The 15,821-nt window shown below is 40.0% G+C and overlaps 1 protein-coding gene across 14 annotated transcripts in view; it reads right to left on the bottom strand.

The window, feature by feature from the left end:
• Nucleotides 1-15,555, bottom strand: part of PHF21A (PHD finger protein 21A) — a 183,653-nt gene extending 168,098 nt beyond the window's left edge. For 3 of the 14 annotated variants that reach the window (XM_057748140.1, XM_057748132.1, XM_057748142.1), the window contains exon 1: nt 14,994-15,555. The gene's annotated coding sequence lies outside the window, so the exon portion shown is untranslated. The other 11 variants (XM_057748145.1, XM_057748146.1, XM_057748147.1 and 8 more) reach the window with 7 other exon arrangements.
• Nucleotides 15,556-15,821: the final 266 nt, after the last annotated feature.

Below are 15,821 nucleotides of genomic sequence, written 5' to 3'. Positions count from 1 at the left end.
CTTTTGTTGAAAAGAGCTTAAATAATTAGTCCAAGGTCACATGCTCAACTTTAAGTGGTTGCACTGAGATCCCAAACCAGAGGTCAGACCTCCAAGCCCAGGCTCTTTCCGCACTATGCAACATTTGTCTCAAGCCTTGAGAAGAGAAAAAAAGTCTAGAATTAAGGTTAAGTAATAACAGCTAATAATAGCTCCCATTTATTTAGTGCTTACTACATGTCAGGCACTTATTTATTCCTCCTAACAACCTCAGAAAAAAGGTACTATTATTTATTCATACTTTACAGATGAAGAAACTGAGGCAGAGGCACAGCAGGTGAAGTGATCTGGCCACTGTCACAGAGCCAATACAAATCCAGACTGCCTAGAGCAAAGCCAGGATTTGAGCCTACGCAGGCTGGCTCCAGCTCCAGTACTCACACTCTTAACCACTGTGCTCCACGGCCATGCTAAAAACTTCCCTTCACTTGAATTGCATGAAAGCAAAACTTTTAACCTTTTCACAAAATTAGTAAATTGTAAGCCTTCGTGCTTCGACTAATTGAAAGAAAACTAGTAGTGCTTTTCTAAGCATGCGCACCAGACTTCTTTACTGGCACAGAAGATACACCCCTGGTGATTAGATCATTGCACTGTTCAGGAAGTGGCACACTGTAAATCAGGTTAAGAGCCCCCAGCCCATCTCCCTCCACACTCAGACCCACACCAACCATGCACCGCAAGATACAGGCAATTCAGAGACGTCCCTGTGCAATCTCCTATAAAATGAATGTCACTCTGGAAGTACCCAAGTGTGTATAGTATCCTTCCATCACTCTTTCTTCTTCTTCCCAAACACCATAAAAAATACAGCAAAAGGAATGAATGAATCTAAGCTACTTAAAAATCATAACAAATGTCCAATGATAACTACAAATTTAAATGAGAAAAAAATGCAAAATTCTCATAAGTTTTGTAACTTGTCCAAATTCTACATTCAAAAAGCAGTAGGCCTCTTTGAAAGCCTCAATTCTTAGACTACCTTATTATCATAAATGTGCCCTGACGGGTGCATAGAAAAGCCCATTTCTGCCTCAGATTCTACAAATCTTGATGTGCATATTTAAAACAAGAATCATTGCTGTTGGATTACAAGTTATTGGGTTTTTACACTAATATCTATTAGTATGACAATGTATTTAACTAATCATGTAAACAAATATTAAGAATGGATTTAATATTTGTATATTAACATGTAACGTACACAGAAAATAGACAGAAAAACAGGACTGGACCTGGAGGTACTGAGAACTTGACACAATGAGAACAGGAACTACTGCAGCTCCCTCCATTGACATCGTAAAGTTGCCACATTTTCTGGGCTCTCTTTTGAATTAATGTGGCATCTGTTCCAAGTACAGCATGCTAACATTTTACTAAAAGATATTTTCATTCTACATTTGTATCTGGTTTGCTTTTTATTTGAACTCCTGTTTTATTTCAGTGGTCATTATTTCTTTATACCGAGTCATCAATTTGGCATTCCTGATCTATCTCCCGGGAGCACAAAAAGGGTGGGGAGGAACCATCAGCTTAAAACCCTCTAACAGCAATAATTACAATATGCTTTGCATATAGATTAAATAAAGAAAATAAGCAGCACAAAGATTTTTGTGGGCTTTTTAGTACCAGGTCCTGATAAGCTAACAGCATCTGTTCCTTTCAGAAAAAGAATTCTGCTCTGAGGTACGTGTGTGTATGTGTGTGTGTGGTGGCGGGGGGGGGGGGGGGCCGAGTAAACAAATACTAAATAGAATAATTCAAGTTACAAAGTTTGGTCTTCATGAAATGATGATTTCAATAATTTGCACATATCCAACTCTATCGAGTGATAACTGCTTTTTAAGACAGCCTCAAAAATGCTGCAGCAACAAGCCAAATACAACCACTTGTACTTAACATGCATGCTGCATACTCCACAATGTTACGTCATATCAGGCACAGAGAAGACGCTTACCAAGCTATCCTGCGTTCTATAAACTGCCTAACAACAACAGAAAAAAGCACTGCCATCTCCACAGTGGAGGCAGGAGCTGTCAGGGTAGGCCAGCCTTTTCCCTTCGGTCAACTCTGAAGAAAACAAATAAGGCCTATATTTCTGTCTTTTAAGCTAACCTCTCTCAAGGCCTTTACTCTCGATCATTCAGCCTTCACAGAAAGAAAGGCTGTTTCTTTAAAATTAAAAAGCTGTAAAAGATCACTCCAACTTAAAAGCCCCACACCCTGTACCAACGGTCCTCCAGATGTCCCCATGGCTACCTCTTCTGCAGAAGAATGGCCTATCTAGAATGCTAGTCTCCAAGTGGGTGCGCCCACCCTGGGGAAAGAAGAGGGCCATGGGAAGAAATTAACACAACTTACATTTTTAAATCTCATCCTTTTTAAAATTTCTAATTTCCTGTATGTTTTATAACATACCTAATCAAGAAATTATATATAAATATACATTTACTGGGGGCTATGATATTTAAAAGATTGGATACTACAGGTTAAGAAGACCAAAACTAGAACAAGAAAGTCAGGAAAATTAAGCTCTGCTATTAACTTACTCCAATTCTTGTCTCTGCCTCAGTTTTACCATCTATGACATGATATAGCCCTTTGTACACTTATAAAATTATTATGAGAAATAATAAAATACTGTCTAGGGTATGATCTGAACCACACAAAATGAAAAGCACATATGAATGCTACCAACGAGAAATAACCTTCATTTGGTTTGTTAAAACTAGTTAACTGCTACACCCTATCAGAGCCAATTCTTAGAATTTTAAGGCCACACTTTAGCACTTCACTAAATATGGGTCTAAAGAAGTATAAAGCACCTTAGATACGATCACATTCTAGATTTAGAAAGACTTTTTTTTTAAAGTTATACAATGAAAAACTTATTACCTATGAAATAAAAATTTTTAATTTAAAAATTACAAAGGTGAATTATGAATAATAACCTTACAGACAAGTCAAAACTCTCAAAGCCAGAATCAAGAGATATTTAATGTAGATTACAAGCTGTTGAGGATGCTTTTTTTAAAATATACGTAACACCAGAAAAATGAATTATTGGCACTCAATAAATTACTGGCACTTCCAATAATTTATCTTTTTTTTTTTTCTTTTTTTATTGCTTTAAAAAATGCTGGGTTACCAGTATAGCATTTGAAGGTGACTGAGTAAGTAGTTACAGGGATGAAGGTGAGGTCCACCAACACTACTCATATGAAGAACTAATTCCTAGGCAGGGTATCCATATGCCCATTAAGCAGGATTAGTTTGAGTTTCTATTAATTAAAATAGCACAAGTATTTCCTTGGTTTTAAAACGCTACTTTACTGTGTAAATGTGGAATGAATCCCTCCTAAAAACCAGGAAGAATGACTGCCACTTTTAAAAAAACAAAAAAAGTTATCTGAAACCACAACTGATCTCTCTATAAATAACTATCAGAATAAACTAGCAGCATTTAATTCTGAAATGATACTTCCTAAATTACTGGTGCAGGAAAGAAAACAATGTTGTCATTTTACATCAGCTGACACTCTTTAAAATTTTTAAAATAACAATGACCATTTCTAAGGCATTAGATGCAAGTAAAAAGAACTTTAAATGTTTTTTGCCCCATAGGTAACAGTCTGGGGCATTAGGTTTATAATCTTAACACACAAATCTTACCCACCTCTCTCCTTCCAACCTCACTCCCATTTCCCATCTGAGCCTTATGTTCAAAAACAAGCAAGTTTTTTAAACAGCCACCTGAAAAAAGTGAACTTCAAGAGAATGTTATGGTATAATACAATTCTACTTATTTTTAAAACGCATATACATTATATATAATCAAATGCACAGGAAAATTTTAAAGTAGATGAGAATGGGATAACTGTAGTTTTCCACTTTACACACATCTACATTGCAAGTATTACTTTTATAACTCCAAATTCACTGCCTTTTAATATTTTTTAAATATTAAAATAACATTAAATATTAAAAGAAAGGACACTTACCATCAAACCCTCTAAAATGTTGACTGTTACATATGGACTAACTGGAATAGCCAATGTAACTATCTGCAACTACTGAGAAAATGTATAAAATAACTCCCGGTGCTACTGTGCCCAAATTCCAACCTTTCAGAAACAGATGATTAGCCCCGCTCCATAGGAGGCAATGTGCTTGGTAATGGGCATACAATGACAGACAGGGCATACACTATCCCAAACGCCTTCATTTCTGCTCCATTCCAGTGCTTACTATTTCCGAAACATTCACCCTAACCCAACCAAAATCAGATGAAACATCCTTAAAACGATATGTCATAGCTGTGGCAATTTCAGTAGACTGAAAACTTCTTCAGTAATTCACTTTCTAGGTTTCTATGGGAATTACACAATTTAGTACAGCATTATAGACACTTAAGAGGGGGGGCTCCGGAATCAAAACTGGGCTTGAATTAAGATTGTATGATTTGCTACCTATGTGATCCCAAGGAAGCCTTCATTTCCTCATCTATAAAATGGGAGCAGGATAATAACAGTAAATCCTCAGAATACTGCTGTAAGGATTAAAATTAAATGAGATCCTATATTTAAAAAGGCTTAATACTAAACATAATAAACACTCAGAAAATGTTAATTATTTTAACAACAGGTAACTCTAAAATACAAAAAGTGTTCACTGGACTTCCCTGGTGGCACAGTGGTTAAGAAACCGCCTGCCAATGCAGGGGACATGGATTCGATCCCTGGTCCAGGAAGATCCCACATGCCGTGGAGCAACTAAGCCTGTGCACCACAACTACTGAGCCTGCCGTCTAGACCCCTGCAAGCCACAACTATTGAGCCTGAGTGCCACAACCACTGAAGCCCGCGAGCCTACAGCCCTGTGCTCTGCAACAAGAGAAGCCCACGCACTGCAATGAAGAGTAGCCCCCACTCGCCCCAACGAGAGAATGCCTGTGTGCAGCAACGATAACCCAATACAGCCAATAAATGAATTAATTTAAAAAAAACTGTTCACAACTTGCCAAATATTTAAAGTCTTATACCTATGCCATTTCTCTAAGCACAAATATATATATTTGTATGTGTGTATATTAACACATAAAAATATTTTTCAACATAAAAGCCCATAATTGAAACTTTTCATTACTGTAACACACCAGTACATTCGTGATATATATATATATGACATATACACACAAACTCATCAGTGCATGTTGTCAAGAACTACACTGTAAACACGTTAATAACTTGTCTGTTGGCCATGGTGGGAGGATGGGGGGATCTAGATCACCAATTATGATTCTAACTCATATACTTAGATTTTTTTAAATGTTAACATTGTTAACACAATATAGACAAATATCTTAAAATGCAGCCATCTAATAGTGATTAAAAAGTCAATTTATATATATTAATACCTCTTTAAAGTACATTCATGAATATTATCTCACCTAATCTTTTCAGCAGCATAGTGAAGCAAGCTTTCACCATTATCCCCATTTTACTACAGTACTGGGAAAACTAAAGCCCAGCTAGGATGAATTTCCCAAGAGCACAGCTAGTGACAAGACTGGTCTTAAAGCCCCATCTTCTGACACCATCACATCTGTTCTGTTTTCATTGGTCTGGGACACTTCATTTAAAAAAAGATAGAAAACTGTGCTCAATAATGTAGGTGTGCCAGAGGACTCTACAGATAATTACACATGGCTGCCCAATTTTACTGTCCTTGTTTCCTCTCCTTACTTCCACCTTCAGTATTTCAGGAATCACACAAATGTGCATAACTATAAAAAGCAGATAAGAATTCATCCAAACTTCCTGTACTGGCCAATTAATACCAGAGACCATGTTCTCCCTTACATTTAGCCCTCTGAATTTAACATCTTTGTAACCACTGAATTAATTTCATTTTAATATTAGGTCTTGAAAAGACAAGTTAACATAGAATAAGCAAAACCATTCATAATGTGGAAGAATATCAGACTAGATTCCATAAATTTATGACACAGCTAAAGATTCTATCTCGTGTCTAGTATACAAACATTAACAAGTTTCAGTTCACATTTATGAGGAAAAAAAGGTTAATATTATTATAGTGGAAGGGGTTGTTGTATAAACAAGTACTTAAATAATTACTACTAAAGGCAGAGTTTTCTTAAATAAACATAGCAGCCCTCGGCAATAACATTCGAGGAACTCTGCTAGAATAGACACTGGCCAAGCAGATAAGAAAGACACTTCCCTGATTGTACATACACTCAAAATAAGGCGCACACACCACAACTTATGCCTACATTTTTCAATATTCCCAGGTGTCCCTTTCCCTTCTCAAAAAGCTAAAATCTATGTAGATAAAAATATCCTCGAACAATTTCAAGAGCCTAAAAGGAGTTAGTGTCCTAAAAGAGAAAAATAATATAAAGACTTATGATTTCTTTGAACCTAACATTTTAAGTACAACCCACAGACCTGAAACTACATTTTCTTTCTGGGGCTGCTCACTGGTCTCCAATACATCAATCCTGTAACACTGTGAACGGTGGTGATAGATTGGTACATGCTTCTAAACACAACAGAATTTTTCCAAGGTTACATACACTGTGACACGAGGAACATTTTTGCAGCATCTTATTTTCATTAATCAACTAGTTTGGATGTTCTGACAGTGCAAACACTATTAACAAAGAAATTTTCATTATCTTTTGAACTTTCCAAAGTCAACCAAAGGCCATGGCACAGTGGCAAAGAGTACTGAATAGGCAGAGCTGAATCCTGGTGAAAATTCTGCTGCTGGCTGGTTGTCTGACTTGGGAATATATCACTTAGGGAGAAACTGAGGTGCAAAGACATTTTATGTACAGCAAAATAATTCTAGGGAATTGCCACATCATTACCATAGGTCCAAAATTTCAAGGCCTGGTGAGAACATCCTGCATTTCTGATCGAATAATAATATAAAAAGAGAGGAAAAATGTAAAGCATGATATTTTTAAAAATAACAATAACCACTACTACTACTACTATTGCAACTCTAAACATTTACTGAGCCTTAACTGTGTGCTAGGCACTTTCAGATTTTAATATTTAATCCCTGCAACAACACTGGTATTAGTTCATAAAGTGAAAGTATTAGAACCCTTAAAAGGACAGAAATTTTAAGTTTACAAATGAAAATACAAACAAATTATCAAAGAAAACTTACCTTTTTCTCTACCTGTCAGCCTATACCTTTGAGTATTAAATTTATACTAAAACCACATTTATTTTCAGGACTCTGTCTTCCATTTAAAGAATACTGAGAGTCAAGCTGTTGACAATCATTACAGAAGAATAAAAAACTCTGAGCTTAAATACTAGCACAAAAAAACCCTCCATCCAACTTTACTGAATAACTGTCCCCATTCAAAGAAAAGAGAACAGCATACATATCAGGCCTTACAATAATAGTCCTTTAATTCTAATACCCATACTAGCAATTAGTTAATGCTGTAATTATAGAGACCTATATCACCACAGACAACAAAAAACATATAATTGCTAGGTCAAGTTTTGAATATATATACATATGTATGCTATTTTACATGTAAATCTTACAGTGACTGTAAAAAACAGCAAACTCATCTAAGGTAAACTAATATACTAGGGTGTTTCTCAAGATTCACTTTAGAATATCAGCAGCATAATAATCATGATATTAGCAATCAAACTTTACTTAGCAGAAAGTTCTTAGAGGCTTGGGAAGCTGCGTATAAAATGGAGTAGACAGGAGGGAAGCGTTCCCTGTGCTGTTTAAATGAACTACAGGTCCCAGCATGCAATGCTCTGTTCTGGAGTTAGGCAAAAAAAAAAAAAACGCAATGCATCTTGGGATTTGTAGTAAGTAAACCACTTCACCCTGTCACAGTAAGTTTCAAGAAACTCTGAACTATCTAGCACAGTCTGACTAGATCTTATTATCAGGGCCTAGTCAAATCCAGATATAATTTGTCTGTTCTCTGCTCTAGCACAGATTCTTTAGCATATACTGGAAAAAGTAACAATTAACATTTAGATCAACATTTTCACATTAGAAAAACCTTATACAGGATAAGCATATAAAAGAAATCCTCAAAAAGCAAAAAGATGTGATACAATTTTTAAATTATATTTTAAAATACAATTTTTTAAGTTTGATCAGTTTCAAAGCTTTCTATTCGCCTCCCACCATAGACGTATTAATTGTTTTACCAGGTTTTCTCTTAACAGTCTTTCAAGTTATGTTTCATAAATAATTTTTCCTGAAGAAAATTCTCGTAAGAAAACATTTCCCATACTTTAATACTGCCCACGAGGAAATACATTCTTATAGTAATACATATAACACCATCTCACACACACACACAAAACAATAATACTTAAGTTCCTCTTTTGTCAAGTCTTTACTCAGATTTTACCCCCTCTACTCCTTACCCTTCATTTCATACAAAACACACACACACACGTTTATGAAAAGAACACTTAGCAGAAAAAAAAATTCCAACTACAGACCCATTTCTCTCATCCACTGACCTCTTTTAAAAACATAAAAATTTTTTTAAGCTATCAAATAACATGTCCAAACCCAAGCAGATAACTTTGAGCTGTAACTTATGTATATAGTTTCTACATACACCCCTATTTTCTGTAAGACTGAAGAAGGAGGCTGGGAAAGAACTAAGTGCAATCTGCATCAGGTGGCCTAACACAGGTGGTGGGTTATTTTCAGGCAACAGCACCTTCACAAACATGCTGTGGAATAGAGTCCAAGAAATTCCTAACAAGGAAAGATAAGCTGGCACACAAATTTAACACAATCCAGCTAAAAATCACCTGCAACACAAGCTACTACATTTCACCATAAAAGTGACAGGCTACTACAGGATCTGAAGCTTCACCAATACAACACACTGTCCATAAGGCGGGAGATAGCAGTTGCCATGGTTACTATCACCCACTTTTATCAGGCAATTATTGTCATTACTCTGAAGTTTTTGGTACTTATTTAAAACTAAAAAAAAAACAGTTTAGGGTTCTGTTAATTGAGTGAAAGAATCAACTGCTGTTTGATATGTAAGTATGCTGCTTTAGAGATGCACATGGTTAACAACACTTGGATCTGCAGCAGAAAAAAATCAATTCCTTTCTGCTGCTCCTTCTCCTCAAGTACTGACAGTTTGTATTCTCAATGCAGCCAAAACAATAAAACAAAACCCATCTTTTTGGCTTCTGTGTTTAAGTTATTTTTCTCCCCTAGGCCCACAGAGTCAAAATAAAGCCTAGATCATCAACCTGTTAGGCCCCATCCCTTTCCTATCTCCAAATAACCAGTTCACTTTTTTGTCTACTTTAAAAAAGCAGAAAAAATTTCCATAGATGATTCCAAAATATAGGGAAGAATAGTTTCCTTCAGCCAAGCCCCGCTATTTTTTATTTAAAAAGGGGGTGGGAGGTGAGCGGTTTGCAATGTGTTGGAGGGTGAAGTGATGGGGCATTCACACTGCCACACAAGGCTCTAGTGCAAAAAAGTTGCTTTAGAAAAGCCCAGAGGATGACTGAAACTCACACATGATCTCTAAAAGGAAAGAGTTCACCACAGTCCCAGTTTAAGACTCGACTGATAGACAAACAATATAAAAGTTATTCTTAAAGGTCTATTTCAACATTCTCACAAAAGATAACTGTTCTAAAATTCTATACACAAATAAGATGATACGAAAGCCTACAAAACAGTATGGCCGTATATACACATAAATATACAAAGAGGGAAAAATATGCTATTTAAGAAATAATTATCTACAATAATTTTAATGCAGTGTTAACATATTACCTCTTCAAAAAAAAAACAACCCTCAAAGCAGCAAAAATACACACCTGGTAAAGTTAAAGTGATCAAAATACATTGCTATGCTCTTAAAGAATACTTAGAGCCTACAAAAAAAAGCCCATGTACAAAAGTTCTGTAAAGTCAACATAAATCATTAATATTTCTGAGCACAAATTAATATGAAGATTCAAACATGTTTCAAGAAATCAGCTCTGAATATACATATAAAGGAATTCTGTCAAAGGTTAGAGACCTAAAACTTTAATCCCTTCCTTTTCTCCCTTTCAACAGTAATTAAATACAAAAGACTCAGGCAATAAAATACTAAGGATACAAAATTTAAAAGCACATTAATGTAACCTTAATGTCAGTATTTCCTCAAAAAAAGCTTTAGTATTCACTGTCTGTAGGATGAAAACGTTAATATTACCCTGAGAGGTTTCATTTTTACCTAAACATTTAAATGTTTTTCTCACCCTTCACCGAAGCAAGTTTCTATATTTAATTTCTAACTGAGGTTATTTCATAAAGAGCAGTCAATTCTAAAATTTAAGGTACTATACCTTTTAATATCCTCATAAACATAGGGACTCCCAATTATCTATATGTCATTTTATTTTAGTTCAAATTTGTGAGCAGAGTCTATTAAGAAAGACAGAATTCAAAGCTCTGAGTTTTAAACTTTTGGGGTATTTTTACACAAAAAAATATTTCAGTGCACTCCTCTAGATTTGAGTAATTTCTGCACGCATCCCTCTAAATTAGAAAAACAAAAATGACACACACATGTTCCTAATACTAATGCCTACAGATATACGTCTTTTTCACTTTGAAACAAGTTTGAAAGGTTTAGTTGGTAAGAATTTTTCAGAAAGCTAGCAGGATCAGTCAAAACAATCAAAATATTAACTGTGACATCTGTTACTCTGTGTGTTAATAAGACTCTACAGAAAAATCCAGGAACTTAAATAATCACTAAAATCAATTACTATCACAACAATGGGGAAATGAAGAAAAATTTTAACAGGGGATACACATTTCACAGGATCTACAAAAGGAAAAATGATCTTTTTTTCTGAATTAGGGGAAACTGCCTAGGCAGCATTTTTTAAACACAGCTTCAAAACTGTAACAAAGAGCTTTCTCGTAACTACAGCAGTATTTTTAAAAAAATTCATAAAGTGTTCTGGGTGCACTTTTAATGCACTCATTTCCCAAATGATACGGAGAAAGTTAATATTTTAAAGACACTTCTGTCCATGTATTAACTATCTCAACAACTTAACATCTGCATGGCTTCTGAGAATTTACAAAGAAGTTTCACATGTATCATCTCATTTGATCTTACTGGGGAAAAGTACAGTATTATTCCTAAAAAAGAAACAAAACTCAAAGCAGGTTCATCAAATTTTCTATACATTCCTAAGTTTTTAAAACTTTGATATAAAACTTTACAAGCCACCCCAGTAGCGTGATATTTCCAGGGATAAATCAATTCACTGAACACTAACAGAGTTTCAGAGGACCATGTGTTATACATGCTACAAAAATACTTTCATCGTTATGCAGTCATTGTTAAGTGTTACTAAGGGACATATCGGCAGTGACCCGTACCCACAGACAGAACCTTACTTCTAGAACCTCAGTCTTCGGAGGCCAACACAAATACATCAACCATACGTGTTTATAAAGCTGACTGCCTAAGAATTTATCTATTAGGATCACTATCTGTAGATTGGAAAAAGAAAAAAAAACACAAAAAGTCTAAATTTTTCCATACAATATCTCCCTTTCCAATAGGTTCAAGTACTCTATATCCCACTTGTGTTACTATTACAGGGATGACCACAAAGCCTACAGTCCCAAGTCATACCAGCTACTTTTGTTTATAGCCATCCATTGCACATGATTTTTAAAAACATGTTCAACACCCCACTCACCCATATGAGACTAACTCCTCTTCAAAATAAAATAATTCTAACAGCACTCTGTACCTAAGGGCAGCATTCTTAAGCTACCCACAGTAAGCAATCTACTTTGTGTAATATTGTAAGCAGGTAAACAGCAGTCAAAATTTTCAGTTTCAAACAGCAAATGGAATTTTTCAATGGACTTACTCAAAATCTTTCTGGAACTTTTAGGTGTTAATCCTGTTGCTTAGATGAAGCTAAGCAGAGCTGTAATAAGTAGCAAGACCCTCAAAATTCAAAGATTTCCTTTATCTTGCTGTAGCACCTCCTGCTGGATAGCATTTAGAGTTCTTCATGTAAGCAGAAGAAGAGTATTTCTGAGGCAACTCTTTCCAGATGACTGAATGGGAAAAAGGATGGACCCTTCAAGGCTAAAAGAAATAGGGCCCCATCTATCACTTACACCTCTTAAAAACAAAATCTGACATTAAGCAGAAGTCTTTTTATTTTTCCAGTTCCATAAAGACCTGCCTGAGTTCAAAGTGCAACATGCTAAAAGAAAACTTGCAAAATTATCTAAAAACTATGCTAAAAAGCCTTCAGAAGCACTCAAGCAAAAGACTACTAAGACCATCCAGGCAATGAAAGTCATATTGCAAATACTATTATGTTAAGAAAAGTAAAATTATGACATAAAGAAAAGCACCTAGAATATTTTTAATGTTAGCCAAAAGTTTGTGTTTTGAGAATTTTCTGCACTATACTATGCTCTTCTTTTAAGGATAGTTGTACATTTACAAGTTTTAAGTACAGAAATTTTTTCATAAACAAGTATAACTGCACATAAAAATTTCCTGTCATCAAAAGATATGTCGTAAGATTTTTAAATGCAATCTTCAGACACTTTAAATGGCCCTCAATAAGCCAGTTTTGAGCCCACGATGCAGACTCCATATACAAACAGAGACAGAAAAAGAAAATAGAAAAGAACTTACCAAAATCAAAATGAATAATAGTATTTCCAGTAAAAATGTAGTAACAGTTTCCTACAATGCTGTGAAACCAAGTAAATTGTGAAACTTAAAAAGGGGGGGGGGGGAGGGGCTAGTCTTCAAAAACCAAAAGAAAATCTGACCTATTTATTCCTACTGCCCAAACGATGGTGAGTGAACATCAGATGTAAACAAACAACATAAACACTGAAAAGTACACTTAGATGTCAGCCCCAGCCTTAGGCCCCTTATCAGGCCCTCAATGAAGCTACAGATGTTGGTGAGTAACCTCTCTGAAAGGAGATAGTCAAGCTCTGCGCCCTAAAGAACCCCTATAAAGTGTGCCTATGAAAAGGCTTCCTTCCTAGAGTGCATAACTGTTTAAAAAGAAAAAAAAAACTTTCCTCAGCCCAAATTAACCTGATTCTAATATTCAGCTATCAATTATTAATATATGAATGTTCTTCCTTCTCTAACGTCCCCAGCTCAAGCATCTACATTGCTGACGCCTACTATTAACAAAAATGCACAGCTCGCACGCCAGCTATGGGGTTAAATCTTTGAAATCCAAAACACAGCCACAAAGTTCACTGTCAAGGCCAGTGCCGAGGCCCGCACACGCCCGGACCTCAACTCTCATCTGAAATTCTAGAAAGCCATACTTGCAGAGACATCATTTAAAAACAACACAATGTGGACGTGCAGAGTAAGATCCTCTACTTCAAGACCTAAACAAAGAATATTTCAACATATGACCGGAATATGATGACACCAGATTCACCAATGAAAACAAAACCTGCCTACCGCTAGCCGTCGTACCCTCGTCTCAACAACTCAACTACTCAGAAATCACTCTCGGCACATCTGCACCCCACAACCGGCGTGTGGCCTTCTCCGGGGGTGCAAGCCAGCGAGAAAGTTGAAAGGAGACAGTCTTCCCCCGGTACCCAATCTCGGCATCAACCCCTCCCCTGCCAGGGCCACCTTGCTGCTACCCACCATCGCGAACGCGGTCAGGGGGAAAAAAGAAATCCTAACAGCACCGCTCGGCGGAATAAAGAGACCAAAGAGAGGATGACGAGAAGTGTTGGGAACTGCGTGCACGACGGGGCTGGACCAAACGGAAAGAGTCCCACTCCGCGCGCCCCTCCCCCCGGCGGGGGCGCGGGCGCGGGCGGGGGCGGGGGCGCGGGCGGGGGAGGGGCGGCCGCGGCCCCTCTCGGAGCTGCCTGCCCGCCGGCCCGGCCCGCGCGGGGTCCCGGGGGCGCGTGCGGGAGGGCCGGCCCCGGGGCGAGGGGTGCAGGCGGCCGCTCCGGAATAACAAGTTGCAGAAGAAGAAGAATAAGCGGAATTTCCCCAATGCTGCTCCGGCCACCCGAGACAAATGCACCAACACACACACACACACACACACACACACACACGGCCCGGCAGCGTCAGCAGCCGCAGCTTTTTTTTTTTTTAAACCAGATCCCTCAGTCACCAAACAAGATGGTTTTCAAAAAAAAAAAAAAAATTAAATAAATAACCATAATAAAAACTTCCCTCCGACAGCATCCCGAAGGGGGGAGGGGGCGGGTCGTGAAAGCGCCCCGGCGACCCCACCCCCCCCCCCCGGGCCGAGGGAGAGCTCGCGGGGGCAGGCGAGGCTCCGCGCCCCCCGCCCCCGCCGGCGGCCCCCTCCCCGGCCCCCCGCCGGGACAATGCGACGACCCCCCCGCCACCCCCGGCGCGCCGCCTCTGTCACCCGCTCCGGCCCAGCACGCAGCGCCCAGGCTCCCGAGGCTGCTCATAAACTTACTTCCCATCTATCCCGGGGAGGGGTGCAGGGCAGAGGGGAGGAAGGGGGAGACAGGGCTTCTCCATTGTCTTTTTTCGGGGGGGGAGGAATAGGAAGGGCACGCAGGGGGGCGCCCCGAAGGGGAAGTTACTGCTCAAATCTCAAGTTGACGGAGGGGTCCTGCCGAGAGCACCCCCCCTCCTCCCTCCCACACACCCCTCCCCTCCCCCTACCTCCCCCCACAGCAAACTCCGAGCAGGCAGCCCCTGTACCTCCCAGAGACAAACACCAGAGACAAGACGGAGAGAGAGAGAGAGAGAGCGAGGGGGGGAGAGAGGGGGGAGGGGGAGGGAGGGGAGACAGAGCTACTCCAGAAAAAGAGAGAGAGGAGTGAGGAGAGCAGAGAATGGAAAAGCTGGGATACTGCACCCTCCTGCTGCTGGCTGGCTGTCCCCCCTGGCAGCTGGAGGCAGGAACTCTGAGCAGGAGAAGCAGGAGGAGGAGGAGGAGGGAACTCTTCTTCATGGGGAGGGAGGGAAGAAGCTGGAGCTGCTGCTGCTGCTGCTGCTGCTGCTGCTGCTCTGGGCCTCTCGCACTTTTTAGATATTAGTGTGTTAAGATGGTAGGTTGTTCCCTTCTCCCTCCTCCTCCTCCTCCTCCTCCTCTCCCTCTCTCCCTCTCTCTCTCTCCCTCACTCTCTCTCTCTCTCTGGGCTGTTTCTTTCCTCCTCTTCCCCAGGCTAGGGGGGTGGGGAGGAGGGGTGCGGGGAGGAACTGGAGCCTCCCCCTCCTCCCGGAGAGACACGCACAGGCCCCGGGCCGGAACGGGGGGGGCCGAGCAGAGCAGCGGGAGAGAAACTGTGGGGGACACACAAGCCCAACTCTTCGTCCTCCTCCTCCTCCTCCTCCTCTCGGCAGCAGCAGCGAGCACCACCAGCCCATTCACCACCCGGCCCCGGGCCGCAGCACCTCCGCCGCCTCAGCCCGGGGATCCCTCCGCCCAGGCCCAGACACACTCGCCCGCGCGGGAGCCCGCCGCGCGGCCCCGCCGGCCCGCCGCCGCCGTGCGCGCCCCCGCCGCTGCCGAGCGCGGGGCGGCGGGACGGGGGCCGGGGCGGCGGGGACGCGGGCGGGGGGCGGCGCGGCGCCGGGGGCGAGGGGCGGCGGCGGGGGGGGGGCGCCGGGGGCCCACGGCGGCGCTCGGGCGGGCGGACTACTTGACGTGTCGGTGCGGCGAATTTATTTCCCTTTGCCTAAG

The sequence above is a fragment of the Hippopotamus amphibius genome, chromosome 9 (genome assembly GCF_030028045.1).
Source record: "Hippopotamus amphibius kiboko isolate mHipAmp2 chromosome 9, mHipAmp2.hap2, whole genome shotgun sequence".
Taxonomy (NCBI): Eukaryota; Metazoa; Chordata; class Mammalia; order Artiodactyla; family Hippopotamidae; genus Hippopotamus; species Hippopotamus amphibius.
The sequence above is the reverse complement of the archived record's forward strand: the minus strand, read 5'-3'. Positions and strand labels throughout refer to the sequence as shown.